The 27,341-nt window shown below is 44.2% G+C and overlaps 25 non-coding genes across 25 annotated transcripts; all 25 read right to left on the bottom strand.

Annotated features, from left to right (window-relative positions):
• Positions 1-3,424: 3,424 nt before the first annotated feature.
• On the bottom strand, positions 3,425-3,506 carry trnas-cga (transfer RNA serine (anticodon CGA)). The gene has a single exon. It is a non-coding gene; the product is annotated as a tRNA-Ser (tRNA).
• Positions 3,507-3,890: 384 nt separating this feature from the next.
• trnas-uga (transfer RNA serine (anticodon UGA)) lies at positions 3,891-3,972 on the bottom strand. Its single transcript has one exon. It is a non-coding gene; the product is annotated as a tRNA-Ser (tRNA).
• A 964-nt stretch (positions 3,973-4,936) lies between these two features.
• trnas-cga (transfer RNA serine (anticodon CGA)) lies at positions 4,937-5,018 on the bottom strand. Its single transcript has one exon. It is a non-coding gene; the product is annotated as a tRNA-Ser (tRNA).
• Positions 5,019-5,401: 383 nt separating this feature from the next.
• trnas-uga (transfer RNA serine (anticodon UGA)) lies at positions 5,402-5,483 on the bottom strand. Its single transcript has one exon. It is a non-coding gene; the product is annotated as a tRNA-Ser (tRNA).
• A 963-nt stretch (positions 5,484-6,446) lies between these two features.
• On the bottom strand, positions 6,447-6,527 carry trnas-cga (transfer RNA serine (anticodon CGA)). Its single transcript has one exon. It is a non-coding gene; the product is annotated as a tRNA-Ser (tRNA).
• Positions 6,528-6,910: 383 nt separating this feature from the next.
• Positions 6,911-6,992, bottom strand: trnas-uga (transfer RNA serine (anticodon UGA)). Its single transcript has one exon. It is a non-coding gene; the product is annotated as a tRNA-Ser (tRNA).
• A 965-nt stretch (positions 6,993-7,957) lies between these two features.
• On the bottom strand, positions 7,958-8,039 carry trnas-uga (transfer RNA serine (anticodon UGA)). Its single transcript has one exon. It is a non-coding gene; the product is annotated as a tRNA-Ser (tRNA).
• A 384-nt stretch (positions 8,040-8,423) lies between these two features.
• trnas-uga (transfer RNA serine (anticodon UGA)) lies at positions 8,424-8,505 on the bottom strand. Its single transcript has one exon. It is a non-coding gene; the product is annotated as a tRNA-Ser (tRNA).
• A 577-nt stretch (positions 8,506-9,082) lies between these two features.
• trnas-uga (transfer RNA serine (anticodon UGA)) lies at positions 9,083-9,164 on the bottom strand. The gene has a single exon. It is a non-coding gene; the product is annotated as a tRNA-Ser (tRNA).
• Positions 9,165-10,128: 964 nt separating this feature from the next.
• On the bottom strand, positions 10,129-10,210 carry trnas-cga (transfer RNA serine (anticodon CGA)). Its single transcript has one exon. It is a non-coding gene; the product is annotated as a tRNA-Ser (tRNA).
• A 382-nt stretch (positions 10,211-10,592) lies between these two features.
• On the bottom strand, positions 10,593-10,674 carry trnas-uga (transfer RNA serine (anticodon UGA)). The gene has a single exon. It is a non-coding gene; the product is annotated as a tRNA-Ser (tRNA).
• Positions 10,675-12,032: 1,358 nt separating this feature from the next.
• Positions 12,033-12,113, bottom strand: trnas-uga (transfer RNA serine (anticodon UGA)). Its single transcript has one exon. It is a non-coding gene; the product is annotated as a tRNA-Ser (tRNA).
• A 576-nt stretch (positions 12,114-12,689) lies between these two features.
• trnas-uga (transfer RNA serine (anticodon UGA)) lies at positions 12,690-12,770 on the bottom strand. The gene has a single exon. It is a non-coding gene; the product is annotated as a tRNA-Ser (tRNA).
• A 959-nt stretch (positions 12,771-13,729) lies between these two features.
• Positions 13,730-13,808, bottom strand: trnas-cga (transfer RNA serine (anticodon CGA)). The gene has a single exon. It is a non-coding gene; the product is annotated as a tRNA-Ser (tRNA).
• A 381-nt stretch (positions 13,809-14,189) lies between these two features.
• trnas-uga (transfer RNA serine (anticodon UGA)) lies at positions 14,190-14,270 on the bottom strand. The gene has a single exon. It is a non-coding gene; the product is annotated as a tRNA-Ser (tRNA).
• Positions 14,271-15,239: 969 nt separating this feature from the next.
• On the bottom strand, positions 15,240-15,319 carry trnas-uga (transfer RNA serine (anticodon UGA)). The gene has a single exon. It is a non-coding gene; the product is annotated as a tRNA-Ser (tRNA).
• A 383-nt stretch (positions 15,320-15,702) lies between these two features.
• Positions 15,703-15,784, bottom strand: trnas-uga (transfer RNA serine (anticodon UGA)). The gene has a single exon. It is a non-coding gene; the product is annotated as a tRNA-Ser (tRNA).
• Positions 15,785-16,747: 963 nt separating this feature from the next.
• Positions 16,748-16,829, bottom strand: trnas-cga (transfer RNA serine (anticodon CGA)). The gene has a single exon. It is a non-coding gene; the product is annotated as a tRNA-Ser (tRNA).
• Positions 16,830-17,213: 384 nt separating this feature from the next.
• On the bottom strand, positions 17,214-17,295 carry trnas-uga (transfer RNA serine (anticodon UGA)). Its single transcript has one exon. It is a non-coding gene; the product is annotated as a tRNA-Ser (tRNA).
• Positions 17,296-18,308: 1,013 nt separating this feature from the next.
• On the bottom strand, positions 18,309-18,390 carry trnas-uga (transfer RNA serine (anticodon UGA)). Its single transcript has one exon. It is a non-coding gene; the product is annotated as a tRNA-Ser (tRNA).
• Positions 18,391-18,773: 383 nt separating this feature from the next.
• On the bottom strand, positions 18,774-18,855 carry trnas-uga (transfer RNA serine (anticodon UGA)). Its single transcript has one exon. It is a non-coding gene; the product is annotated as a tRNA-Ser (tRNA).
• Positions 18,856-19,433: 578 nt separating this feature from the next.
• trnas-uga (transfer RNA serine (anticodon UGA)) lies at positions 19,434-19,515 on the bottom strand. Its single transcript has one exon. It is a non-coding gene; the product is annotated as a tRNA-Ser (tRNA).
• Positions 19,516-20,480: 965 nt separating this feature from the next.
• On the bottom strand, positions 20,481-20,561 carry trnas-cga (transfer RNA serine (anticodon CGA)). Its single transcript has one exon. It is a non-coding gene; the product is annotated as a tRNA-Ser (tRNA).
• Positions 20,562-20,944: 383 nt separating this feature from the next.
• On the bottom strand, positions 20,945-21,025 carry trnas-uga (transfer RNA serine (anticodon UGA)). Its single transcript has one exon. It is a non-coding gene; the product is annotated as a tRNA-Ser (tRNA).
• A 5,997-nt stretch (positions 21,026-27,022) lies between these two features.
• trnas-cga (transfer RNA serine (anticodon CGA)) lies at positions 27,023-27,104 on the bottom strand. The gene has a single exon. It is a non-coding gene; the product is annotated as a tRNA-Ser (tRNA).
• Between the last annotated feature and the right edge of the window lie 237 nt (positions 27,105-27,341).

The raw sequence follows: 27,341 nt of genomic DNA, 5'->3' as shown, positions 1-27,341 counted from the left end.
TGCCTGAAGAAGCTGGCCTTAGCTTTCCTGACTGACTGCGTGTATTGGTTCCTGACTTCCCTGAACAGTTGCATATCACGGGGCTATTCGATGCTATTGCAGTCCGCCACAGGATGTTTTTGTGCTGGTCGAGGGCAGTCAGGTCTGGAGTGAACCAAGGGCTGTATCTGTTCTTGGTTCTGCATTTTTGAACGGAGCATGCTTATCTAAAACGGTGAGGAAGTTACTTTTAAAGAATGACCAGGCATCCTCAACTGACGGGATGAGGTCAATGTCCTTCCAGGATACCCGGGCCAGGTCGATTAGAAAGGCCTGCTCACAGAAGTGTTTTAGGGAGCGTTTGACAGTGATGAGGGTGGTCGTTTGACTGCGGCTCCGTGGCGGATACAGGCAATGAGGCAGTGATCGCTGAGATCCTGGTTGAAGACAGCGGAGGTGTATTTGGAGGGCCAGTTGGTCAGGATGACGTCTATGAGGGTGCCCTTGTTTACAGAGTTAGGGTTGTACCTGGTGGGTTCCTTGATGATTTGAGTGAGATTGAGGGCAATAGCTTACATTGTAGGACTGCCGGGTGTTAAGCATATCCCAGTTTAGGTCACCTAACAGAACAAACTCTGAAGCTAGATGGGGACGATCAATTCACAAATGGTGTCCAGGGCACAGCTGGGAGCTGAGGGTGGTCGGTAGCAGGCGGCAACAGTGAGAGACTTATTTCTGGAGAGAGTAATTTTCAAAACTAGTAGTTCGAACTGTTTGGGTATGGACCTGGAAAGTATGACATTACTTTGCAGGCTATCTCTGCAGTAGACTGCAACTCCGCCCCTTTGGCAGTTCTATCTTGACGGAAGATGTTATAGTTGGGTATGGAAATCTCTGAATTTTGGTGGCCTTCCTGAGCCAGGATTCAGACACGGCAAGGACATCAGGGTTAGCAGAGTGTGCTAAAGCAGTGAGTAAAACAAACTTAGGGAGGAGGCTTCTGATGTTGACATGCATAAAACCAAGGCTTTTTCGATCACAGAAGTCAACAAATGAGGGTACCTGGGGACATGCAGGGCCTGGGTTTACCTCCACATCACCCGCGGAACAGAGAAGGAGTAGTATGAGGGTGCGGCTAAAGGCTATCAAAACTGGTCGCCTAGAGCGTTGGGGGCAGACGATAAGAGGAGCAGATTTCTGGGCATGGTAGAATATATTCAGGGCATAATGCGCAGACAGGGGTATGGTGGGCTGCGGGTACAGCGGAGGTAAGCCCAGGCACTGGGTGATGATGAGAGAGGTTGTATCTCTGGACATGCTGGTTGTAATGGGTGAGGTCACCGCATGTGTGGGAGGTGGGACAAAGGAGGTAACAGGGGTATGCAGAGTGAATCTAGGGGCTCCATTGTGAACTAAAACAATGATAACTAACCTGAACAACAGTATACAAGGCATATTGACATTTGAGAGAGACATACAGCGAGGCATACAGTAATCACAGGTGTTGAATTTGGAAAGCTAGCTAAAAACAGTAGGCGAGGCTAATCAGCTAGCACAACAAACAGCAGGTAAAATGGCGTTGACTAGGCAACGGGGCCGACAGGTAAAACAAACAAGCAGAATGGAGTACCGTGATTAATGGACAGTCCAGCGTGCGTCAGCTATGTAGCCAAGAGATCAGTGTCCAGGGGGCAGCGGTGGATGGGCAGGGAAGCTGGGCTGGCGAGTGTTATCCAGGTTTAAAAAAAACTAACAATGACTAAATAGCTTGTAGCTAGTTAGCTGGTTAGCGTCTGGAGGTTCTTGAGTGTGTCATAAAAATAAAATTAAAAGTAACAGCGATTCCGTATCACATTGGGTGAGGCAGGTTTCCGGAAGGTATAAACAAATTAAAAATCAAAAAGAGATAGAAAGTAAATGGGTTCAGAGAGTGTTTGGGACGTGGTGGTTCAGACGGTTAGCAGGCCTGTGCTAACAAGCTAACAGTTCGTAGGCCCGGGCTAGACAAGGTAGCAGTTAGTGGACCGGAGCTAGACAAGCTAGCCGTTAGCAGGCCGAATTAGCAAGCAGGGAGATAGCGAGGGCTAGAGAGTTAACCTTTGGGGGACGTCGCGATGGGGTGAGTCTGTTTATTCCTCTTCATGCGGTGACATCGACAGACCGGTCGTGGGCCCGGGTAATTGTAGCCCAGGAGTATGCTACAGGTGCTCTAGTACGCTAGGTGAGCTGGAGACACAGCGATTCAGAAAGCTCGCGGGCCTTGGCCAGCAGATGGATCTTTGGCGATGTCGCAACGGAAAAGCCTGTTGAAACCGCCTCGGACGATTATGTCGGCGGACCAGTCGTGATGGATCGGCGGGGCTCCGTGTCGGCAGTAGAGGGTCCAGGCCAATTGGCAAAATAGGTATTGTTGGACCTCTTCGGCTAGTCGGGAGATGGGCTTAGCTCGAGGCTAGCTCAAGGCTAACTGGTGCTTGCTTTGGGACAGAGACGTTAGCCAGGAGTAGCCACTCGGATTGCAGCTAGCTAGTTGCGATGATCCGGTGTAAAGGTTCAGAGCTTGCGGTAGGAATCCGGAGATGTGGTAGAGAAAAAGCAGTCTGATATGCTCTGGGTTGATGTCGCGCTGGTGTCCTAGTTAGCTTTGAAGACCGCTAGCAGTGGCTAACTGAGTAGTAGCTAGTAGCTAGTTAGCTGGCTAGCTTCTGATGGGGGTTCCGGTTCTAAAGTATAGAAAAAGCAGATCCGTACCACATTGGGTGATGCGGGTTGCAGGAGAGTATATTCAGCCTGTAGTTGGAAAGTGAGATTAAAATATGTACGAAATATATACAGAAAAAAAACGAGGAAACTATATTTACACCAGACAGGACGGGACAAGACAAAACACACGTCCGACTGCTACGCCATCTTGTAAGCTTGAGTAAAGGGTTTGGGATTTGGAAACAGACATCATTGGTGTAAAATGGTCAACTTGATGGCCCGACATATTGATCTTATTACGCCAAATCACGTATTAACCACTCGGCCATCACAACTTTCTCAATTAGCTCACACAAAGACAAAAGTATTCTGAGCACTTGAATCACTGGACAAGTCCATGTCTTAAAGAGATTATCCATATCAAGTCACCAAGGATATGTTCAAAATACTGGTTTGTCATAGCACTGCGAGCAGATTTCAACCCTGCGCAGGAAGACAACATTGGATTTCAAGTCCAAAGCCTTAACCACTCTGCCATCAAAACCTTCTCTGTTATCTTGCAGTCCTTAACAGCTCGAAGATCTCACAACCAGAAGGATCTGTTCTGAAGAGCCTGTTTGAACTCTTTGTCTTGGAAGATATACTCTGAGCACCTGAATCAAAAGAGAAGTCCACAGATCAAGGACATTATCCATATTAACTCCCCAATGACATGTTGCAAATAAAGACTGATTTGTCAAAGCGCTGTGAGCAGGGTTCGAACCTGCGCGGGGAGACCCCATTGGATTTCGAATCCAACGCCTTAACCTCTCGGCCATCACAGCTTCTCCTATTACATAACATGCCTTAAACAGTCCGCTATCTCGTTCTGTCCATTTTACCTCTAAAATGACCATATTATCGCTATTGAAGAGCCTACTTTTCAAGCAGTAGGAATCTAAGGAAAGTGATGAGGAGAAAGCAGAAGTGGGCTATACGCTTCGAGCAAGGTAAGAACATGGGTGGGGAGACCCCATTGAAATTCAGGTCCAACGTCTAAAGAACTCGGCCATTGCAGCTGTTGGAATGCAAGTAAAGGGATTGGGATTTGGAAACAGACATCAATATATATTCTTAGCACCTGAATCAAAGGACAAGTCCACGGATTAAGCACATTATCCATATCAAGTCACCAAGGATATGTAAAAAAAATAAATGGATTGTCATAGCGCTGTGAGCAGGGTTCGAACCTGCGCGGGGAGACCCCATTGGATTTCAAGTCCAACGCCTTAGCCACTCGGCCATCACAGCTTGCTATGTTAACTGCTAGGCCTTAACCAGTCGGTTATCTCATTCTGTCAATTTTACTTCTGTAAAGACGAGACTGTCTACTGAAGAGCCTATTTGAACTGTTTTTCAAGGAATACATATTCTGAGCACTTGAATCAAAGGACAAGTCTATGCATTAAGCACTTCATCAATATCAAGTCACCAATGCTATTTTACAAATAAAGACTGGTTTGTCAATGCGATGCAAGCAGTTTTAAAAACTGTATGGGGAGACAACACTGGAGTTCATTTGCAAAGCTTAAACCACTTGGCCATCGCAGCAGTATGAATCTAAGCAAAGTGATGAGGAGAAAGAACAAGTGGGCTATTCGCTTCGAGCAATGTTAAAACATGGGTGGGGAGACCCCATTGAAATTCAGGTCCAACGTCTAAAGAATCGGCCATTGCAGCTGTTGGAATGCAAATAAAGGGTTTGGGATTTGGAAACAGACATCATTGGTGTAAAATGGTCAACTTGATGGCCCGACATATTGATCTTATTACGCCAAATCACGTATTAACCACTCGGCCATCACAACTTTCTCAATTAGCTCACACAAAGACAAAAGTATTCTGAGCACTTGAATCACTGGACAAGTCCATGTCTTAAAGAGATTATCCATATCAAGTCACCAAGGATATGTTCAAAATACTGGTTTGTCATAGCACTGCGAGCAGATTTCAACCCTGCGCAGGAAGACAACATTGGATTTCAAGTCCAAAGCCTTAACCACTCTGCCATCAAAACCTTCTCTGTTATCTTGCAGTCCTTAACAGCTCGAAGATCTCACAACCAGAAGGATCTGTTCTGAAGAGCCTGTTTGAACTCTTTGTCTTGGAAGATATACTCTGAGCACCTGAATCAAAGGAGAAGTCCACAGATCAAGGACATTATCCATATTAACTCCCCAATGACATGTTGCAAATAAAGACTGATTTGTCAAAGCGCTGTGAGCAGGGTTCGAACCTGCGCGGGGAGACCCCATTGGATTTCGAATCCAACGCCTTAACCTCTCGGCCATCACAGCTTCTCCTATTACATAACATGCCTTAAACAGTCCGCTATCTCGTTCTGTCCATTTTACCTCTAAAATGACCATATTATCGCTATTGAAGAGCCTACTTTTCAAGCAGTAGGAATCTAAGGAAAGTGATGAGGAGAAAGCAGAAGTGGGCTATACGCTTCGAGCAAGGTAAGAACATGGGTGGGGAGACCCCATTGAAATTCAGGTCCAACGTCTAAAGAACTCGGCCATTGCAGCTGTTGGAATGCAAGTAAAGGGATTGGGATTTGGAAACAGACATCAATATATATTCTTAGCACCTGAATCAAAGGACAAGTCCACGGATTAAGCACATTATCCATATCAAGTCACCAAGGATATGTAAAAAAATAAATGGATTGTCATAGCGCTGTGAGCAGGGTTCGAACCTGCGCGGGGAGACCCCATTGGATTTCAAGTCCAACGCCTTAGCCACTCGGCCATCACAGCTTGCTATGTTAACTGCTAGGCCTTAACCAGTCGGTTATCTCATTCTGTCAATTTTACTTCTGTAAAGACGAGACTGTCTACTGAAGAGCCTATTTGAACTGTTTTTCAAGGAATACATATTCTGAGCACTTGAATCAAAGGACAAGTCTATGCATTAAGCACTTCATCAATATCAAGTCACCAATGCTATTTTACAAATAAAGACTGGTTTGTCAATGCGATGCAAGCAGTTTTAAAAACTGTATGGGGAGACAACACTGGAGTTCATTTGCAAAGCTTAAACCACTTGGCCATCGCAGCAGTATGAATCTAAGCAAAGTGATGAGGAGAAAGAACAAGTGGGCTATTCGCTCGAGCAATGTTAAAACATGGGTGGGGAGACCCCATTGAAATTCAGGTCCAACGTCTAAAGAATCGGCCATTGCAGCTGTTGGAATGCAAATAAAGGGTTTGGGATTTGGAAACAGACATCATTGGTGTAAAATGGTCAACTTGATGGCCCGACATATTGATCTTATTACGCCAAATCACGTATTAACCACTCGGCCATCACAACTTTCTCAATTAGCTCACACAAAGACAAAAGTATTCTGAGCACTTGAATCACTGGACAAGTCCATGTCTTAAAGAGATTATCCATATCAAGTCACCAAGGATATGTTCAAAATACTGGTTTGTCATAGCACTGCGAGCAGATTTCAACCCTGCGCAGGAAGACAACATTGGATTTCAAGTCCAAAGCCTTAACCACTCTGCCATCAAAACCTTCTCTGTTATCTTGCAGTCCTTAACAGCTCGAAGATCTCACAACCAGAAGGATCTGTTCTGAAGAGCCTGTTTGAACTCTTTGTCTTGGAAGATATACTCTGAGCACCTGAATCAAAGGAGAAGTCCACAGATCAAGGACATTATCCATATTAACTCCCCAATGACATGTTGCAAATAAAGACTGATTTGTCAAAGCGCTGTGAGCAGGGTTCGAACCTGCGCGGGAGACCCCATTGGATTTCGAATCCAACGCCTTAACCTCTCGGCCATCACAGCTTCTCCTATTACATAACATGCCTTAAACAGTCCGCTATCTCGTTCTGTCCATTTTACCTCTAAAATGACCATATTATCGCTTATTGAAGAGCCTACTTTTCAAGCAGTAGGAATCTAAGGAAAGTGATGAGGAGAAAGCAGAAGTGGGCTATACGCTTCGAGCAAGGTAAGAACATGGGTGGGGAGACCCCATTGAAATTCAGGTCCAACGTCTAAAGAACTCGGCCATTGCAGCTGTTGGAATGCAAGTAAAGGGATTGGGATTTGGAAACAGACATCAATATATATTCTTAGCACCTGAATCAAAGGACAAGTCCACGGATTAAGCACATTATCCATATCAAGTCACCAAGGATATGTAAAAAATAAATGGATTGTCATAGCGCTGTGAGCAGGGTTCGAACCTGCGCGGGGAGACCCCATTGGATTTCAAGTCCAACGCCTTAGCCACTCGGCCATCACAGCTTGCTATGTTAACTGCTAGGCCTTAACCAGTCGGTTATCTCATTCTGTCAATTTTACTTCTGTAAAGACGAGACTGTCTACTGAAGAGCCTATTTGAACTGTTTTTCAAGGAATACATATTCTGAGCACTTGAATCAAAGGACAAGTCTATGCATTAAGCACTTCATCAATATCAAGTCACCAATGCTATTTTACAAATAAAGACTGGTTTGTCAATGCGATGCAAGCAGTTTTAAAAACTGTATGGGGAGACAACACTGGAGTTCATTTGCAAAGCTTAAACCACTTGGCCATCGCAGCAGTATGAATCTAAGCAAAGTGATGAGGAGAAAGAACAAGTGGGCTATTCGCTTCGAGCAATGTTAAAACATGGGTGGGGGAGACCCCATTGAAATTCAGGTCCAACGTCTAAAGAATCGGCCATTGCAGCTGTTGGAATGCAAATAAAGGGTTTGGGATTTGGAAACAGACATCATTGGTGTAAAATGGTCAACTTGATGGCCCGACATATTGATCTTATTACGCCAAATCACGTATTAACCACTCGGCCATCACAACTTTCTCAATTAGCTCACACAAAGACAAAAGTATTCTGAGCACTTGAATCACTGGACAAGTCCATGTCTTAAAGAGATTATCCATATCAAGTCACCAAGGATATGTTCAAAATACTGGTTTGTCATAGCACTGCGAGCAGATTTCAACCCTGCGCAGGAAGACAACATTGGATTTCAAGTCCAAAGCCTTAACCACTCTGCCATCAAAACCTTCTCTGTTATCTTGCAGTCCTTAACAGCTCGAAGATCTCACAACCAGAAGAATCTGTTCTGAAGAGCCTGTTTGAACTCTTTGTCTTGGAAGATATACTCTGAGCACCTGAATCAAAGGACAAGTCCACAGATCAAGGACATTATCCATTTTAACTCCCCAATGACATGTTGCAAATATAGACTGATTTGTCAAAGCGCTGTGAGCAGGGTTCGAACCTGCGCGGGGAGACCCCATTGGATTTCAAATCCAACGCCTTAACCTCTCGGCCATCACAGCGTCTCCTGTTACCTAACATCCCTTAACCAGTCCGCTATCTCGTTCTGTCCATTTTACCTCTAAAATGACCATATTATCGCTATTGAAGAGCCTACTTTTCAAGCAGTAGGAATCTAAGGAAAGTGATGAGGAGAAAGCAGAAGTGGGCTATACGCTTCGAGCAAGGTAAGAACATGGGTGGGGAGACCCCATTGAAATCCAGGTCCAACGTCTAAAGAACTCGGCCATTGCAGCTGTTGGAATGCAAAGTAAAGGGATTGGGATTTGGAAACAGACATCAATATATATTCTTAGCACCTGAATCAAAGGACAAGTCCACGGATTAAGTACATTATCCACATCAAGTCACCAAGGATATGTAAAAAAAGAAATGGATTGTCATAGCGCTGTGAGCAGGGTTCGAACCTGCGCGGGGAGACCCCATTGGATTTCAAGTCCAACGCCTTAACCACTCGGCCATCACAGCTTGCTATGTTAACTACCAGGCCTTAACCAGTCGTTTATCTCATTCTGTCAATTTTACTTCTGTAAAGACGAGACTGTCTACTGAAGAGCCTATTTGAACTGTTTTTCAAGGAATACATATTCTGAGCACTTGAATCAAAGGACAAGTCTATGCATTAAGCACTTCATCAATATCAAGTCACCAATGCTATTTTACAAATAAAGACTGGTTTGTCAATGCGATGCAAGCAGTTTTAAAACTGTATGGGAAGACAACACTGGAGCTCATTTGCAAAGCTTAAACCACTTGGCCATCGCAGCAATATGAATCTAAGCAAAGTGATGAGGAGAAAGAACAAGTGGGCTATTCGCTTCGAGCAATGTTAAAACATGGGTGGGGAGACCCCATTGAAATTCAGGTCCAACGTCTAAAGAATCGGCCATTGCAGCTGTTGGAATGCAAGTAAAGGGATTGGGATTTGGAAACAGACATCAATATATATTCTTAGCACCTGAATCAAAGGACAAGTCCACAGATTAAGTACATTATCCACATCAAGTCACCAAGGATATGTAAAAAAAGAAATGGATTATCATAGCGCTGTGAGCAGGGTTCGAACCTGCGCGGGGAGACTCCATTGGATTTCAAGTCCAACGCCTTAACCACTCGGCCATCACAGCTTGCTATGTTAACTACCAGGCCTTAACCAGTCGGTTATCTCATTCTGTCAATTTTACTTCTGTAAAGACGAGACTGTCTACTGAAGAGCCTATTTGAACTGTTTTTCAAGGAATACATATTCTGAGCACTTGAATCAAAGGACAAGTCTATGCATTAAGCACTTCATCAATATCAAGTCACCAATGCTATTTTACAAATAAAGACTGGTTTGTCAATGCGATGCAAGCAGTTTTAAAAACTGTATGGGAGACAACACTGGAGTTCATTTGCAAAGCTTAAACCACTTGGCCATCGCAGCAGTATGAATCTAAGCAAAGTGATGAGGAGAAAGAACAAGTGGGCTATTCGCTTCGAGCAATGTTAAAACATGGGTGGGGGAGACCCCATTGAAATTCAGGTCCAACGTCTAAAGAATCGGCCATTGCAGCTGTTGGAATGCAAATAAAGGGTTTGGGATTTGGAAACAGACATCATTGGTGTAAAATGGTCAACTTGATGGCCCGACATATTGATCTTATTACGCCAAATCACGTATTAACCACTCGGCCATCACAACTTTCTCAATTAGCTCACACAAAGACAAAAGTATTCTGAGCACTTGAATCACTGGACAAGTCCATGTCTTAAAGAGATTATCCATATCAAGTCACCAAGGATATGTTCAAAATACTGGTTTGTCATAGCACTGCGAGCAGATTTCAACCCTGCGCAGGAAGACAACATTGGATTTCAAGTCCAAAGCCTTAACCACTCTGCCATCAAAACCTTCTCTGTTATCTTGCAGTCCTTAACAGCTCGAAGATCTCACAACCAGAAGGATCTGTTCTGAAGAGCCTGTTTGAACTCTTTGTCTTGGAAGATATACTCTGAGCACCTGAATCAAAGGACAAGTGCACAGATCAAGGACATTATCCATATTAACTCCCCAATGACATGTTGCAAATAAAGACTGATTTGTCAAAGCGCTGTGAGCAGGGTTCGAACCTGCGCGGGGAGACCCCATTGGATTTCGAATCCAACGCCTTAACCTCTCGGCCATCACAGCTTCTCCTATTACATAACATGCCTTAAACAGTCCGCTATCTCGTTCTGTCCATTTTACCTCTAAAATGACCATATTATCGCTATTGAAGAGCCTACTTTTCAAGCAGTAGGAATCTAAGGAAAGTGATGAGGAGAAAGCAGAAGTGGGCTATACGCTTCGAGCAAGGTAAGAACATGGGTGGGGAGACCCCATTGAAATTCAGGTCCAACGTCTAAAGAACTCGGCCATTGCAGCTGTTGGAATGCAAGTAAAGGGATTGGGATTTGGAAACAGACATCAATATATATTCTTAGCACCTGAATCAAAGGACAAGTCCACGGATTAAGCACATTATCCATATCAAGTCACCAAGGATATGTAAAAAATAAATGGATTGTCATAGCGCTGTGAGCAGGGTTCGAACCTGCGCGGGGAGACCCCATTGGATTTCAAGTCCAACGCCTTAGCCACTCGGCCATCACAGCTTGCTATGTTAACTGCTAGGCCTTAACCAGTCGGTTATCTCATTCTGTCAATTTTACTTCTGTAAAGACGAGACTGTCTACTGAAGAGCCTATTTGAACTGTTTTTCAAGGAATACATATTCTGAGCACTTGAATCAAAGGACAAGTCTATGCATTAAGCACTTCATCAATATCAAGTCACCAATGCTATTTTACAAATAAAGACTGGTTTGTCAATGCGATGCAAGCAGTTTTAAAAACTGTATGGGAAGACAACACTGGAGCTCATTTGCAAAGCTTAAACCACTTGGCCATCGCAGCAATATGAATCTAAGCAAAGTGATGAGGAGAAAGAACAAGTGGGCTATTCGCTTCGAGCAATGTTAAAACATGGGTGGGGAGACCCCATTGAAATTCAGGTCCAACGTCTAAAGAATCGGCCATTGCAGCTGTTGGAATGCAAATAAAGGGTTTGGGATTTGGAAACAGACATCATTGGTGTAAAAGACATGGCCCAATATGATCTTATTCAAATCAGCACCATCACAATCAATTAGCTCACACAAAGACAAAAGTATTCTGAGCACTTGAATCACTGGACAAGTCCATGTCTTAAAGAGATTATCCATATCAAGTCACCAAGGATATGTTCAAAAGAAATGGTTTGTCATAGCACTGCGAGCAGATTTCAACCTGCGCAGGAAGACAACATTGGATTTCAAGTCCAACGCCTTGAAAAAGGTTTTCTGCCATCAAAGCTTGCTCTGTTATCTTGCAGGCCTTAACCAGTCGGTTATCTCATTCTCAATTTTACCAGAAGAATCTGTCTACTGAAGAGCCTGTTTGAACTCTTTGTCTTGGAAGATATATTCTGAGCACCTGAATCAAAGGACAAGTCCACAGATCAAGGACATTATCCATATCAAGTCCCCAATGACATGTTACAAATAAAGACTGATTTGTCAATGAGCAGGGTGCAAGCAGACCCCATTTTTCAAAAACTGTATCGGGAGACAGCGTCTCCTGTTACCTAACAGTTCAGTTGCATCTCGTTCTGTCCATTTTTCTAAAATGACCATATTACTATTGAAGAGCCTACTTTTCAGCAGTAGGAATCTAAGGAAAGTGATGAGGAGAAAGAAGAAGTGGGCTATACGCTCGAGCAATGTTAAAACATGGGTGGGGAGACCCCATTGAAATTCAGGTCCAACGTCTAAAGAACTCGGCCATTGCAGCTGTTGGAATGCAAATAAAGGGTTTGGGATTTGGAAACAGACATCAATATATATTCTTAGCACCTGAATCAAAGGACAAGTGATTAAGTACATTATCCACATCAAGTCACCAAGGATATGTAAAAAAGAAATGGATTGTCATAGCGCTGTGAGCAGGGTTCGAACCTGCGCGGGAGACCCCATTGGATTTCAAGTCCAACGCCTTAACCACTCGGCCATCACAGCTTGCTATGTTAACTACCAGGCCTTAACCAGTCGTTTATCTCATTCTGTCAATTTTACTTCTGTAAAGACGAGACTGTCTACTGAAGAGCCTATTTGAACTGTTTTTCAAGGAATACATATTCTGAGCACTTGAATCAAAGGACAAGTCTATGCATTAAGCACTTCATCAATATCAAGTCACCAATGCTATTTTACAAATAAAGACTGGTTTGTCAATGCGATGCAAGCAGTTTTAAAAACTGTATGGGAAGACAACACTGGAGCTCATTTGCAAAGCTTAAACCACTTGGCCATCGCAGCAATATGAATCTAAGCAAAGTGATGAGGAGAAAGAACAAGTGGGCTATTCGCTCGAGCAATGTTAAAACATGGGTGGGGAGACCCCATTGAAATTCAGGTCCAACGTCTAAAGAATCGGCCATTGCAGCTGTTGGAATGCAAGTAAAGGGATTGGGATTTGGAAACAGACATCAATATATATTCTTAGCACCTGAATCAAAGGACAAGTCCACAGATTAAGTACATTATCCACATCAAGTCACCAAGGATATGTAAAAAAGAAATGGATTATCATAGCGCTGTGAGCAGGGTTCGAACCTGCGCGGGGAGACTCCATTGATTTCAAGTCCAACGCCTTAACCACTCGGCCATCACAGCTTGCTATGTTAACTACCAGGCCTTAACCAGTCGGTTATCTCATTCTGTCAATTTTACTTCTGTAAAGACGAGACTGTCTACTGAAGAGCCTATTTGAACTGTTTTTCAAGGAATACATATTCTGAGCACTTGAATCAAAGGACAAGTCTATGCATTAAGCACTTCATCAATATCAAGTCACCAATGCTATTTTACAAATAAAGACTGGTTTGTCAATGCGATGCAAGCAGTTTTAAAAACTGTATGGGGAGACAACACTGGAGTTCATTTGCAAAGCTTAAACCACTTGGCCATCGCAGCAGTATGAATCTAAGCAAAGTGATGAGGAGAAAGAACAAGTGGGCTATTCGCTCGAGCAATGTTAAAACATGGGTGGGGAGACCCCATTGAAATTCAGGTCCAACGTCTAAAGAATCGGCCATTGCAGCTGTTGGAATGCAAATAAAGGGTTTGGGATTTGGAAACAGACATCATTGGTGTAAAATGGTCAACTTGATGGCCCGACATATTGATCTTATTAGCCAAATCACGTATTAACCACTGCCATCACAACTTTCTCAATTAGCTCACACAAAGACAAAAGTATTCTGAGCACTTGAATCACTGGACAAGTCCATGTCTTAAAGAGATTATCCATATCAAGTCACCAAGGATATGTTCAAAATACTGGTTTGTCATAGCACTGCGAGCAGATTTCAACCCTGCGCAGGAAGACAACATTGGATTTCAAGTCCAAAGCCTTAACCACTCTGCCATCAAAACCTTCTCTGTTATCTTGCAGTCCTTAACAGTCGAAGATCTCACAACCAGAAGGATCTGTTCTGAAGAGCCTGTTTGAACTCTTTGTCTTGGAAGATATACTCTGAGCACCTGAATCAAAGGACAAGTGCACAGATCAAGGACATTATCCATATTAACTCCCCAATGACATGTTGCAAATAAAGACTGATTTGTCAAAGCGCTGTGAGCAGGGTTCGAACCTGCGGGGGAGACCCCATTGGATTTCGAATCCAACGCCTTAACCTCTGCCATCACAGCTTCTCCTATTACATAACATGCCTTAAACAGTCCGCTATCTCGTTCTGTCCATTTTACCTCTAAAATGACCATATTATCGCTATTGAAGAGCCTACTTTTCAAGCAGTAGGAATCTAAGGAAAGTGATGAGGAGAAAGCAGAAGTGGGCTATACGCTTCGAGCAAGGTAAGAACATGGGTGGGGAGACCCCATTGAAATTCAGGTCCAACGTCTAAAGAACTCGGCCATTGCAGCTGTTGGAATGCAAGTAAAGGGATTGGGATTTGGAAACAGACATCAATATATATTCTTAGCACCTGAATCAAAGGACAAGTCCACGGATTAAGCACATTATCCATATCAAGTCACCAAGGATATGTAAAAATAAATGGATTGTCATAGCGCTGTGAGCAGGGTTCGAACCTGCGCGGGGAGACCCCATTGATTTCAAGTCCAACGCCTTAGCCACTCGGCCATCACAGCTTGCTATGTTAACTGCTAGGCCTTAACCAGTCGGTTATCTCATTCTGTCAATTTTACTTCTGTAAAGACGAGACTGTCTACTGAAGAGCCTATTTGAACTGTTTTTCAAGGAATACATATTCTGAGCACTTGAATCAAAGGACAAGTCTATGCATTAAGCACTTCATCAATATCAAGTCACCAATGCTATTTTACAAATAAAGACTGGTTTGTCAATGCGATGCAAGCAGTTTTAAAAACTGTATGGGGAGACAACACTGGAGTTCATTTGCAAAGCTTAAACCACTTGGCCATCGCAGCAGTATGAATCTAAGCAAAGTGATGAGGAGAAAGAACAAGTGGGCTATTCGTTCGAGCAATGTTAAAACATGGGTGGGGGAGACCCCATTGAAATTCAGGTCCAACGTCTAAAGAATCGGCCATTGCAGCTGTTGGAATGCAAATAAAGGGTTTGGGATTTGGAAACAGACATCATTGGTGTAAAATGGTCAACTTGATGGGGAGACATATTGATCTTATTACGCCAAATCACGTATTAACCACTCGGCCATCACAACTTTCTCAATTAGCTCACACAAAGGCAAAAGTATTCTGAGCACTTGAATCACTGGACAAGTCCATGTCTTAAAGAGATTATCCATATCAAGTCACCAAGGATATGTTCAAAATACTGGTTTGTCATAGCACTGCGAGCAGATTTCAACCCTGCGCAGGAAGACAACATTGGATTTCAAGTCCAAAGCCTTGAAAAAGGTTCTCTGCCATCAAAACCTTCTCTGTTATCTTGCAGTCCTTAACAGCTCGAAGATCTCACAACCAGAAGAATCTGTTCTGAAGAGCCTGTTTGAACTATTTTGTCTTGAAGATATACTCTGAGCACCTGAATCAAAGGACAAGTGCACAGATCAAGGACATTATCCATATTAACTCCCCAATGACATGTTGCAAATAAAGACTGATTTGTCAAAGCGCTGTGAGCAGGGTTCGAACCTGCGCGGGGAGACCCCATTGATTTCAAACCAACGCCTTAACCTCTCGGCCATCACAGCTTCTCCTTTGCCTAACATCCCTTAACCAGTCCGCTATCTCGTTCTGTCCATTTTACCTCTAAAATGACCATATTATCGCTATTGAAGAGCCTACTTTTCAAGCAGTAGGAATCTAAGGAAAGTGATGAGGAGAAAGCAGAAGTGGGCTATACGCTTCGAGCAAGGTAAGAACATGGGTGGGGAGAACCCATTGAAATCCAGGTCCAACGTCTAAAGAACTCGGCCATTGCAGCTGTTGGAATGCAAAGTAAAGGGATTGGGATTTGGAAACAGACATCAATATATATTCTTAGCACCTGAATCAAAGGACAAGTCCACGGATTAAGTACATTATCCACATCAAGTCACCAAGGATATGTAAAAAAAGAAATGGATTGTCATAGCGCTGTGAGCAGGGTTCGAACCTGCGCGGGGAGACCCCATTGGATTTCAAGTCCAACGCCTTAACCACTCGGCCATCACAGCTTGCTATGTTAACTACCAGGCCTTAACCAGTCGTTTATCTCATTCTGTCAATTTTACTTCTGTAAAGACGAGACTGTCTACTGAAGAGCCTATTTGAACTGTTTTTCAAGGAATACATATTCTGAGCACTTGAATCAAAGGACAAGTCTATGCATTAAGCACTTCATCAATATCAAGTCACCAATGCTATTTTACAAATAAAGACTGGTTTGTCAATGCGATGCAAGCAGTTTTAAAAACTGTATGGGAAGACAACACTGGAGCTCATTTGCAAAGCTTAAACCACTTGGCCATCGCAGCAATATGAATCTAAGCAAAGTGATGAGGAGAAAGAACAAGTGGGCTATTCGCTTCGAGCAATGTTAAAACATGGGTGGGGGAGACCCCATTGAAATTCAGGTCCAACGTCTAAAGAATCGGCCATTGCAGCTGTTGGAATGCAAATAAAGGGTTTGGGATTTGGAAACAGACATCATTGGTGTAAAATGGTCAACTTGATGGCCCGACATATTGATCTTATTACGCCAAATCACGTATTAACCACTGCCATCACAACTTTCTCAATTAGCTCACACAAAGACAAAAGTATTCTGAGCACTTGAATCACTGGACAAGTCCATGTCTTAAAGAGATTATCCATATCAAGTCACCAAGGATATGTTCAAAATACTGGTTTGTCATAGCACTGCGAGCAGATTTCAACCCTGCGCAGGAAGACAACATTGGATTTCAAGTCCAAAGCCTTAACCACTCTGCCATCAAAACCTTCTCTGTTATCTTGCAGTCCTTAACAGCTCGAAGATCTCACAACCAGAAGGATCTGTTCTGAAGAGCCTGTTTGAACTCTTTGTCTTGGAAGATATACTCTGAGCACCTGAATCAAAGGAGAAGTCCACAGATCAAGGACATTATCCATATTAACTCCCCAATGACATGTTGCAAATAAAGACTGATTTGTCAAAGCGCTGTGAGCAGGGTTCGAACCTGCAGGGGGAGACCCCATTGGATTTCGAATCCAACGCCTTAACCTCTCGGCCATCAAAGCTTCTCCTATTACATAACATGCCTTAAACAGTCCGCTATCTCGTTCTGTCCATTTTACCTCTAAAATGACCATATTATCGCTATTGAAGAGCCTACTTTTCAAGCAGTAGGAATCTAAGGAAAGTGATGAGGAGAAAGCAGAAGTGGGCTATACGCTTCGAGCAAGGTAAGAACATGGGTGGGGAGACCCCATTGAAATTCAGGTCCAACGTCTAAAGAACTCGGCCATTGCAGCTGTTGGAATGCAAGTAAAGGGATTGGGATTTGGAAACAGACATCAATATATATTCTTAGCACCTGAATCAAAGGACAAGTCCACGGATTAAGCACATTATCCATATCAAGTCACCAAGGATATGTAAAAAAAATAAATGGATTGTCATAGCGCTGTGAGCAGGGTTCGAACCTGCGCGGGGAGACCCCATTGGATTTCAAGTCCAACGCCTTAGCCACTCGGCCATCACAGCTTGCTATGTTAACTGCTAGGCCTTAACCAGTCGGTTATCTCATTCTGTCAATTTTACTTCTGTAAAGACGAGACTCGGTTATCTCATTCTTGTCAATTTTACTTCTGTAAAGACGAGACTGTCTACTGAAGAGCCTATTTGAACTGTTTTTCAAGGAATACATATTCTGAGCACTTGAATCAAAGGACAAGTCTATGCATTAAGCACTTCATCAATATCAAGTCACCAATGCTATTTTACAAATAAAGACTGGTTTGTCAATGCGATGCAAGCAGTTTTAAAAACTGTATGGGGGAGACAACACTGGAGTTCATTTGCAAAGCTTAAACCACTTGGCCATCGCAGCAGTATGAATCTAAGCAAAGTGATGAGGAGAAAGAACAAGTGGGCTATTCGCTTCGAGCAATGTTAAAACATGGGTTGGGGAGACCCCATTGAATTTCAGGTCCAACGTCTAAAGAATCGGCCATTGCAGCTGTTGGAATGCAAATAAAGGGTTTGGGATTTGGAAACAGACATCATTGGTGTAAAATGGTCAACTTGATGGCCCGACATATTGATCTTATTACGCCAAATCACGTATTAACCACTCTCGGCCATCACAACTTTCTCAATTAGCTCACACAAAGACAAAAGTATTCTGAGCACTTGAATCACTGGACAAGTCCATGTCTTAAAGAGATTATCCATATCAAGTCACCAAGGATATGTTCAAAATACTGGTTTGTCATAGCACTGCGAGCAGATTTCAACCCTGCGCAGGAAGACAACATTGGATTTCAAGTCCAAAGCCTTAACCACTCAGCCATCAAAACCTTCTCTGTTATCTTGCAGTCCTTAACAGCTCGAAGATCTCACAACCAGAAGAATCTGTTCTGAAGAGCCTGTTTGAACTCTTTGTCTTGGAAGATATACTCTGAGCACCTGAATCAAAGGACAAGTCCACAGATCAAGGACATTATCCATATTAACTCCCCAATGACATGTTGCAAATATAGACTGATTTGTCAAAGCGCTGTGAGCAGGGTTCGAACCTGCGCGGGGAGACCCCATTGGATTTCAAATCCAACGCCTTAACCTCTCGGCCATCACAGCGTTTCCTGTTACCTAACATCCCTTAACCAGTCCGCTATCTCGTTCTGTCCATTTTACCTCTAAAATGACCATATTATCGCTATTGAAGAGCCTACTTTTCAAGCAGTAGGAATCTAAGGAAAGTGATGAGGAGAAAGCAGAAGTGGGCTATACGCTTCGAGCAAGGTAAGAACATGGGTGGGGAGAACCCATTGAAATCCAGGTCCAACGTCTAAAGAACTCGGCCATTGCAGCTGTTGGAATGCAAAGTAAAGGGATTGGGATTTGGAAACAGACATCAATATATATTCTTAGCACCTGAATCAAAGGACAAGTCCACGGATTAAGTACATTATCCACATCAAGTCACCAAGGATATGTAAAAAAGAAATGGATTGTCATAGCGCTGTGAGCAGGGTTCGAACCTGCGCGGGGAGACCCCATTGGATTTCAAGTCCAACGCCTTAACCACTCGGCCATCACAGCTTGCTATGTTAACTACCAGGCCTTAACCAGTCGTTTATCTCATTCTGTCAATTTTACTTCTGTAAAGACGAGACTGTCTACTGAAGAGCCTATTTGAACTGTTTTTCAAGGAATACATATTCTGAGCACTTGAATCAAAGGACAAGTCTATGCATTAAGCACTTCATCAATATCAAGTCACCAATGCTATTTTACAAATAAAGACTGGTTTGTCAATGCGATGCAAGCAGTTTTAAAAACTGTATGGGAAGACAACACTGGAGCTCATTTGCAAAGCTTAAACCACTTGGCCATCGCAGCAATATGAATCTAAGCAAAGTGATGAGGAGAAAGAACAAGTGGGCTATTCGCTTCGAGCAATGTTAAAACATGGGTGGGGAGACCCCATTGAAATTCAGGTCCAACGTCTAAAGAATCGGCCATTGCAGCTGTTGGAATGCAAGTAAAGGGATTGGGATTTGGAAACAGACATCAATATATATTCTTAGCACCTGAATCAAAGGACAAGTCCACAGATTAAGTACATTATCCACATCAAGTCACCAAGGATATGTAAAAAAAGAAATGGATTATCATAGCGCTGTGAACAGGGTTCGAACCTGCGCGGGGAGACTCCATTGGATTTCAAGTCCAACGCCTTAACCACTCGGCCATCACAGCTTGCTATGTTAACTACCAGGCCTTAACCAGTCGGTTATCTCATTCTGTCAATTTTACTTCTGTAAAGACGAGACTGTCTACTGAAGAGCCTATTTGAACTGTTTTTCAAGGAATACATATTCTGAGCACTTGAATCAAAGGACAAGTCTATGCATTAAGCACTTCATCAATATCAAGTCACCAATGCTATTTTACAAATAAAGACTGGTTTGTCAATGCGATGCAAGCAGTTTTAAAAACTGTATGGGGAGACAACACTGGAGTTCATTTGCAAAGCTTAAACCACTTGGCCATCGCAGCAGTATGAATCTAAGCAAAGTGATGAGGAGAAAGAACAAGTGGGCTATTCGCTTCGAGCAATGTTAAAACATGGGTGGGGGAGACCCCATTGAAATTCAGGTCCAACGTCTAAAGAATCGGCCATTGCAGCTGTTGGAATGCAAATAAAGGGTTTGGGATTTGGAAACAGACATCATTGGTGTAAAATGGTCAACTTGATGGCCCGACATATTGATCTTATTACGCCAAATCACGTATTAACCACTCGGCCATCACAACTTTCTCAATTAGCTCACACAAAGACAAAAGTATTCTGAGCACTTGAATCACTGGACAAGTCCATGTCTTAAAGAGATTATCCATATCAAGTCACCAAGGATATGTTCAAAATACTGGTTTGTCATAGCACTGCGAGCAGATTTCAACCCTGCGCAGGAAGACAACATTGGATTTCAAGTCCAAAGCCTTAACCACTCTGCCATCAAAACCTTCTCTGTTATCTTGCAGTCCTTAACAGCTCGAAGATCTCACAACCAGAAGGATCTGTTCTGAAGAGCCTGTTTGAACTCTTTGTCTTGGAAGATATACTCTGAGCACCTGAATCAAAGGAGAAGTCCACAGATCAAGGACATTATCCATATTAACTCCCCAATGACATGTTGCAAATAAAGACTGATTTGTCAAAGCGCTGTGAGCAGGGTTCGAACCTGCGCGGGAGACCCCATTGGATTTCGAATCCAACGCCTTAACCTCTCGGCCATCACAGCTTCTCCTATTACATAACATGCCTTAAACAGTCCGCTATCTCGTTCTGTCCATTTTACCTCTAAAATGACCATATTATCGCTTATTGAAGAGCCTACTTTTCAAGCAGTAGGAATCTAAGGAAAGTGATGAGGAGAAAGCAGAAGTGGGCTATACGCTTCGAGCAAGGTAAGAACATGGGTGGGGAGACCCCATTGAAATTCAGGTCCAACGTCTAAAGAACTCGGCCATTGCAGCTGTTGGAATGCAAGTAAAGGGATTGGGATTTGGAAACAGACATCAATATATATTCTTAGCACCTGAATCAAAGGACAAGTCCACGGATTAAGCACATTATCCATATCAAGTCACCAAGGATATGTAAAAAATAAATGGATTGTCATAGCGCTGTGAGCAGGGTTCGAACCTTCGCGGGGAGACCCCATTGATTTCAAGTCCAACGCCTTAGCCACTCGGCCATCACAGCTTGCTATGTTAACTGCTAGGCCTTAACCAGTCGGTTATCTCATTCTGTCAATTTTACTTCTGTAAAGACGAGACTGTCTACTGAAGAGCCTATTTGAACTGTTTTTCAAGGAATACATATTCTGAGCACTTGAATCAAAGGACAAGTCTATGCATTAAGCACTTCATCAATATCAAGTCACCAATGCTATTTTACAAATAAAGACTGGTTTGTCAATGCGATGCAAGCAGTTTTAAAAACTGTATGGGGAGACAACACTGGAGTTCATTTGCAAAGCTTAAACCACTTGGCCATCGCAGCAGTATGAATCTAAGCAAAGTGATGAGGAGAAAGAACAAGTGGGCTATTCGCTTCGAGCAATGTTAAAACATGGGTGGGGGAGACCCCATTGAAATTCAGGTCCAACGTCTAAAGAATCGGCCATTGCAGCTGTTGGAATGCAAGTTTTTATTTTTTATTTTTTTATTTCACCTTTATTTAACCAGGTAGGCTAGTTGAGAACAAGTTCTCATTTGCAACTGCGACCTGGCCAAGATAAAGCATAGCAGTTTGAACAGACAACACAGAGTTACACATGGAGTAAACAATTAACAAGTCAATAACACAGTAGAAAAAAATGGGCAGTCTATATACAATGTGTGCAAAAGGCATGAGGAGGTAGGCGAATAATACAATTTTGCAGATTAACACTGGAGTGATAAATGATCAGATGGTCATGTACAGGTAGAGATATTGGTGTGCAAAAGAGCAGAAAAGTAAATAAATAAAAAATAGTATAAAAACAGTATGGGAATGAGGTAGGTGAAAATGGGTGGGCTATTTACCAATAGACTATGTACAGCTGCAGCGATCGGTTAGCTGCTCGGATAGCTGATGTTTGAAGTTGGTGAGGGAGATAAAAGTCTCCAACTTCAGCAATTTTTGCAGTTCGTTCCAGTCACAGGCAGCAGATGCTACGGATGGGTGTTGCCATCGTGACCAGTGAACTGAGATAAGGCGGAGCTTTACCTAGCATGGACTTGTAGATGACCTGGAGCCAGTGGGTCTGGCGACGAATATGTAGCGAGGGCCAGCCGACTAGAGCATACAAGTCGCAGTGGTGGGTGGTATAAGGTGCTTTGGTGACAAAACGGATGGCACTGTGATAGACTGCATCCAGTTTGCTGAGTAGAGTGTTGGAAGCCATTTTGTAGATGACATCGCCGAAGTCGAGGATCGGTAGGATAGTCAGTTTTACTAGGGTAAGCTTGGCGGCGTGAGTGAAGGAGGCTTTGTTGCGGAATAGAAAGCCGACTCTTGATTTGATTTTCGATTGGAGATGTTTGATGTGAGTCTGGAAGGAGAGTTTGCAGTCTAGCCAGACACCTAGGTACTTATAGATGTCCACATATTCAAGGTCGGAACCATCCAGGGTGGTGATGCTAGTCGGGCATGCGGGTGCAGGCAGCGATCGGTTGAAAAGCATGCATTTGGTTTTACTCGCGTTTAAGAGCAGTTGGAGGCCACGGAAGGAGTGCTGTATGGCATTGAAGCTCGTTTGGAGGTTAGATAGCACAGTGTCCAATGACGGGCCGAAAGTATATAGAATGGTGTCGTGTGCGTAGAGGTGGATCAGGGAATCGCCCGCAGCAAGAGCAACATCATTGATATATACAGAGAAAAGAGTCGGCCCGAGAATTGAACCCTGTGGCACCCCATAGAGACTGCCAGAGGACCGGACAGCATGCCCTCCGATTTGACACACTGAACTCTGTCTGCAAAGTAATTGGTGAACCAGGCAAGGCAGTCATCCGAAAAACCGAGGCTATTGAGTCTGCCGATAAGAATATGGTGATTGACAGAGTCGAAAGCCTTGGCGAGGTCAATGAAGACGGCTGCACAGTACTGTCTTTTATCGATGGCGGTTATGATATCGTTTAGTACCTTGAGTGTGGCTGAGGTGCACCCGTGACCGGCTCGGAAACCAGATTGCACAGCGGAGAAGGTACGGTGGGATTCGAGATGGTCAGTGACCTGTTTGTTGACTTGGCTTTCGAAGACCTTAGATAGGCAGGGCAGGATGGATATAGGTCTATAACAGTTTGGGTCCAGGGTGTCTCCCCCTTTGAAGAGGGGGATGACTGCGGCAGCTTTCCAATCCTTGGGGATCTCAGACGATATGAAAGAGAGGTTGAACAGGCTGGTAATAGGGGTTGCGACAATGGCGGCAGATAGTTTCAGAAATAGAGGGTCCAGATTGTCAAGCCCAGCTGATTTGTACGGGTCCAGGTTTTGCAGCTCTTTCAGACCATCTGCTATCTGGATTTGGGTAAAGGAGAACCTGGAGAGGCTTGGGCGAGGAGCTGCGGGGGGGGCGGAGCTATTGGCCGAGGTTGGAGTAGCCAGGCGGAAGGCATGGCCAGCCGTTGAGAAGTGCTTATTGAAGTTTTCGATAATCATGGATTTATCGGTGGAGACCGTGTTACCTAGCCTCAGTGCAGTGGGCAGCTGGGAGGAGGTGCTCTTGTTCTCCATGGACTTCACAGTGTCCCAGAACTTTTTGGAGTTGGAACTACAGGATGCAAACTTCTGCCTGAAGAAGCTGGCCTTAGCTTTCCTGACTGACTGCGTGTATTGGTTCCTGACTTCCCTGAACAGTTGCATATCACGGGGGCTATTCGATGCTATTGCAGTCCGCCACAGGATGTTTTTGTGCTGGTCGAGGGCAGTCAGGTCTGGAGTGAACCAAGGGCTGTATCTGTTCTTGGTTCTGCATTTTTTGAACGGAGCATGCTTATCTAAAACGGTGAGGAAGTTACTTTTAAAGAATGACCAGGCATCCTCAACTGACGGGATGAGGTCAATGTCCTTCCAGGATACCCGGGCCAGGTCGATTAGAAAGGCCTGCTCACAGAAGTGTTTTAGGGAGCGTTTGACAGTGATGAGGGGTGGTCGTTTGACTGCGGCTCCGTGGCGGATACAGGCAATGAGGCAGTGATCGCTGAGATCCTGGTTGAAGACAGCGGAGGTGTATTTGGAGGGCCAGTTGGTCAGGATGACGTCTATGAGGGTGCCCTTGTTTACAGAGTTAGGGTTGTACCTGGTGGGTTCCTTGATGATTTGAGTGAGATTGAGGGCATCTAGCTTACATTGTAGGACTGCCGGGGTGTTAAGCATATCCCAGTTTAGGTCACCTAACAGAACAAACTCTGAAGCTAGATGGGGGCGATCAATTCACAAATGGTGTCCAGGGCACAGCTGGGAGCTGAGGGTGGTCGGTAGCAGGCGGCAACAGTGAGAGACTTATTTCTGGAGAGAGTAATTTTCAAAACTAGTAGTTCGAACTGTTTGGGTATGGACCTGGAAAGTATGACATTACTTTGCAGGCTATCTCTGCAGTAGACTGCAACTCCGCCCCTTTGGCAGTTCTATCTTGACGGAAGATGTTATAGTTGGGTATGGAAATCTCTGAATTTTTGGTGGCCTTCCTGAGCCAGGATTCAGACACGGCAAGGACATCAGGGTTAGCAGAGTGTGCTAAAGCAGTGAGTAAAACAAACTTAGGGAGGAGGCTTCTGATGTTGACATGCATAAAACCAAGGCTTTTTCGATCACAGAAGTCAACAAATGAGGGTACCTGGGGACATGCAGGGCCTGGGTTTACCTCCACATCACCCGCGGAACAGAGAAGGAGTAGTATGAGGGTGCGGCTAAAGGCTATCAAAACTGGTCGCCTAGAGCGTTGGGGGCAGGCGATAAGAGGAGCAGATTTCTGGGCATGGTAGAATATATTCAGGGCATAATGCGCAGACAGGGGTATGGTGGGGTGCGGGTACAGCGGAGGTAAGCCCAGGCACTGGGTGATGATGAGAGAGGTTGTATCTCTGGACATGCTGGTTGTAATGGGTGAGGTCACCGCATGTGTGGGAGGTGGGACAAAGGAGGTAACAGGGGTATGCAGAGTGGATCTAGGGGCTCCATTGTGAACTAAAACAATGATAACTAACCTGAACAACAGTATACAAGGCATATTGACATTTGAGAGAGACATACAGCGAGGCATACAGTAATCACAGGTGTTGAATTTGGAAAGCTAGCTAAAAACAGTAGGCGAGGCTAATCAGCTAGCACAACAAACAGCAGGTAAAATGGCGTTGACTAGACAACGGGGCCGACAGGTAAAACAAACAAGCAGAATGGAGTACCGTGATTAATGGACAGTCCAGCGTGCGTCAGCTATGTAGCCAAGAGATCAGTGTCCAGGGGGCAGCGGTGGATGGGCAGGGAAGCTGGGCTGGCGAGTGTTATCCAGGTTTAAAAAAACTAACAATGACTAAATAGCTTGTAGCTAGTTAGCTGGTTAGCGTCTGGAGGTTCTTGAGTGTGTCATAAAAATAAAATTAAAAGTAACAGCGATTCCGTATCACATTGGGTGAGGCAGGTTTCCGGAAGGTATAAACAAATTAAAAATCAAAAAGAGATAGAAAGTAAATGGGTTCAGAGAGTGTTTGGGACGTGGTGGTTCAGACGGTTAGCAGGCCTGTGCTAACAAGCTAACAGTTCGTAGGCCCGGGCTAGACAAGGTAGCAGTTAGTGGACCGGAGCTAGACAAGCTAGCCGTTAGCAGGCCGAATTAGCAAGCAGGGAGATAGCGAGGGCTAGAGAGTTAACCTTTGGGGGACGTCGCGATGGGGTGAGTCTGTTTATTCCTCTTCATGCGGTGACATCGACAGACCGGTCGTGGGCCCGGGTAATTGTAGCCCAGGAGTATGCTACAGGTGCTCTAGTACGCTAGGTGAGCTGGAGACACAGCGATTCAGAAAGCTCGCGGGCCTTGGCCAGCAGATGGATCTTTGGCGATGTCGCAACGGAAAAGCCTGTTGAAACCGCCTCGGACGATTATGTCGGCGGACCAGTCGTGATGGATCGGCGGGCTCCGTGTCGGCAGTAGAGGGTCCAGGCCAATTGGCAAAATAGGTATTGTTGGACCTCTTCGGCTAGTCGGGAGATGGGCTTAGCTCGAGGCTAGCTCAAGGCTAACTGGTGCTTGCTTTGGGACAGAGACGTTAGCCAGGAGTAGCCACTCGGATTGCAGCTAGCTAGTTGCGATGATCCGGTGTAAAGGTTCAGAGCTTGCGGTAGGAATCCGGAGATGTGGTAGAGAAAAAGCAGTCTGATATGCTCTGGGTTGATGTCGCGCTGGTGTCCTAGTTAGCTTTGAAGACCGCTAGCAGTGGCTAACTGAGTAGTAGCTAGTAGCTAGTTAGCTGGCTAGCTTCTGATGGGGGTTCCGGTTCTAAAGTATAGAAAAAGCAGATCCGTACCACATTGGGTGATGCGGGTTGCAGGAGAGTATATTCAGCCTGTAGTTGGAAAGTGAGATTAAAATATGTACGAAATATATACAGAAAAAAAACAAGGAAACTATATTTACACCAGACAGGACGGGACAAGACAAAACACACGTCCGACTGCTACGCCATCTTGTAAGCTTGAGTAAAGGGTTTGGGATTTGGAAACAGACATCATTGGTGTAAAATGGTCAACTTGATGGCCCGACATATTGATCTTATTACGCCAAATCACGTATTAACCACTCGGCCATCACAACTTTCTCAATTAGCTCACACAAAGACAAAAGTATTCTGAGCACTTGAATCACTGGACAAGTCCATGTCTTAAAGAGATTATCCATATCAAGTCACCAAGGATATGTTCAAAATACTGGTTTGTCATAGCACTGCGAGCAGATTTCAACCCTGCGCAGGAAGACAACATTGGATTTCAAGTCCAAAGCCTTAACCACTCTGCCATCAAAACCTTCTCTGTTATCTTGCAGTCCTTAACAGCTCGAAGATCTCACAACCAGAAGGATCTGTTCTGAAGAGCCTGTTTGAACTCTTTGTCTTGGAAGATATACTCTGAGCACCTGAATCAAAGGAGAAGTCCACAGATCAAGGACATTATCCATATTAACTCCCCAATGACATGTTGCAAATAAAGACTGATTTGTCAAAGCGCTGTGAGCAGGGTTCGAACCTGCGCGGGGAGACCCCATTAGATTTCGAATCCAACGCCTTAACCTCTCGGCCATCACAGCTTCTCCTATTACATAACATGCCTTAACCAGTCCGCTATCTCGTTCTGTCCATTTTACCTCTAAAATGACCATATTATCGCTATTGAAGAGCCTACTTTTCAAGCAGTAGGAATCTAAGGAAAGTGATGAGGAGAAAGCAGAAGTGGGCTATACGCTTCGAGCAAGGTAAGAACATGGGTGGGGAGACCCCATTGAAATTCAGGTCCAACGTCTAAAGAACTCGGCCATTGCAGCTGT

The sequence above is a fragment of the Oncorhynchus nerka genome, linkage group LG20 (genome assembly GCF_034236695.1).
Source record: "Oncorhynchus nerka isolate Pitt River linkage group LG20, Oner_Uvic_2.0, whole genome shotgun sequence".
NCBI classification, from domain to species: domain Eukaryota; kingdom Metazoa; phylum Chordata; class Actinopteri; order Salmoniformes; family Salmonidae; genus Oncorhynchus; species Oncorhynchus nerka.
The sequence above is the reverse complement of the archived record's forward strand: the minus strand, read 5'-3'. Positions and strand labels throughout refer to the sequence as shown.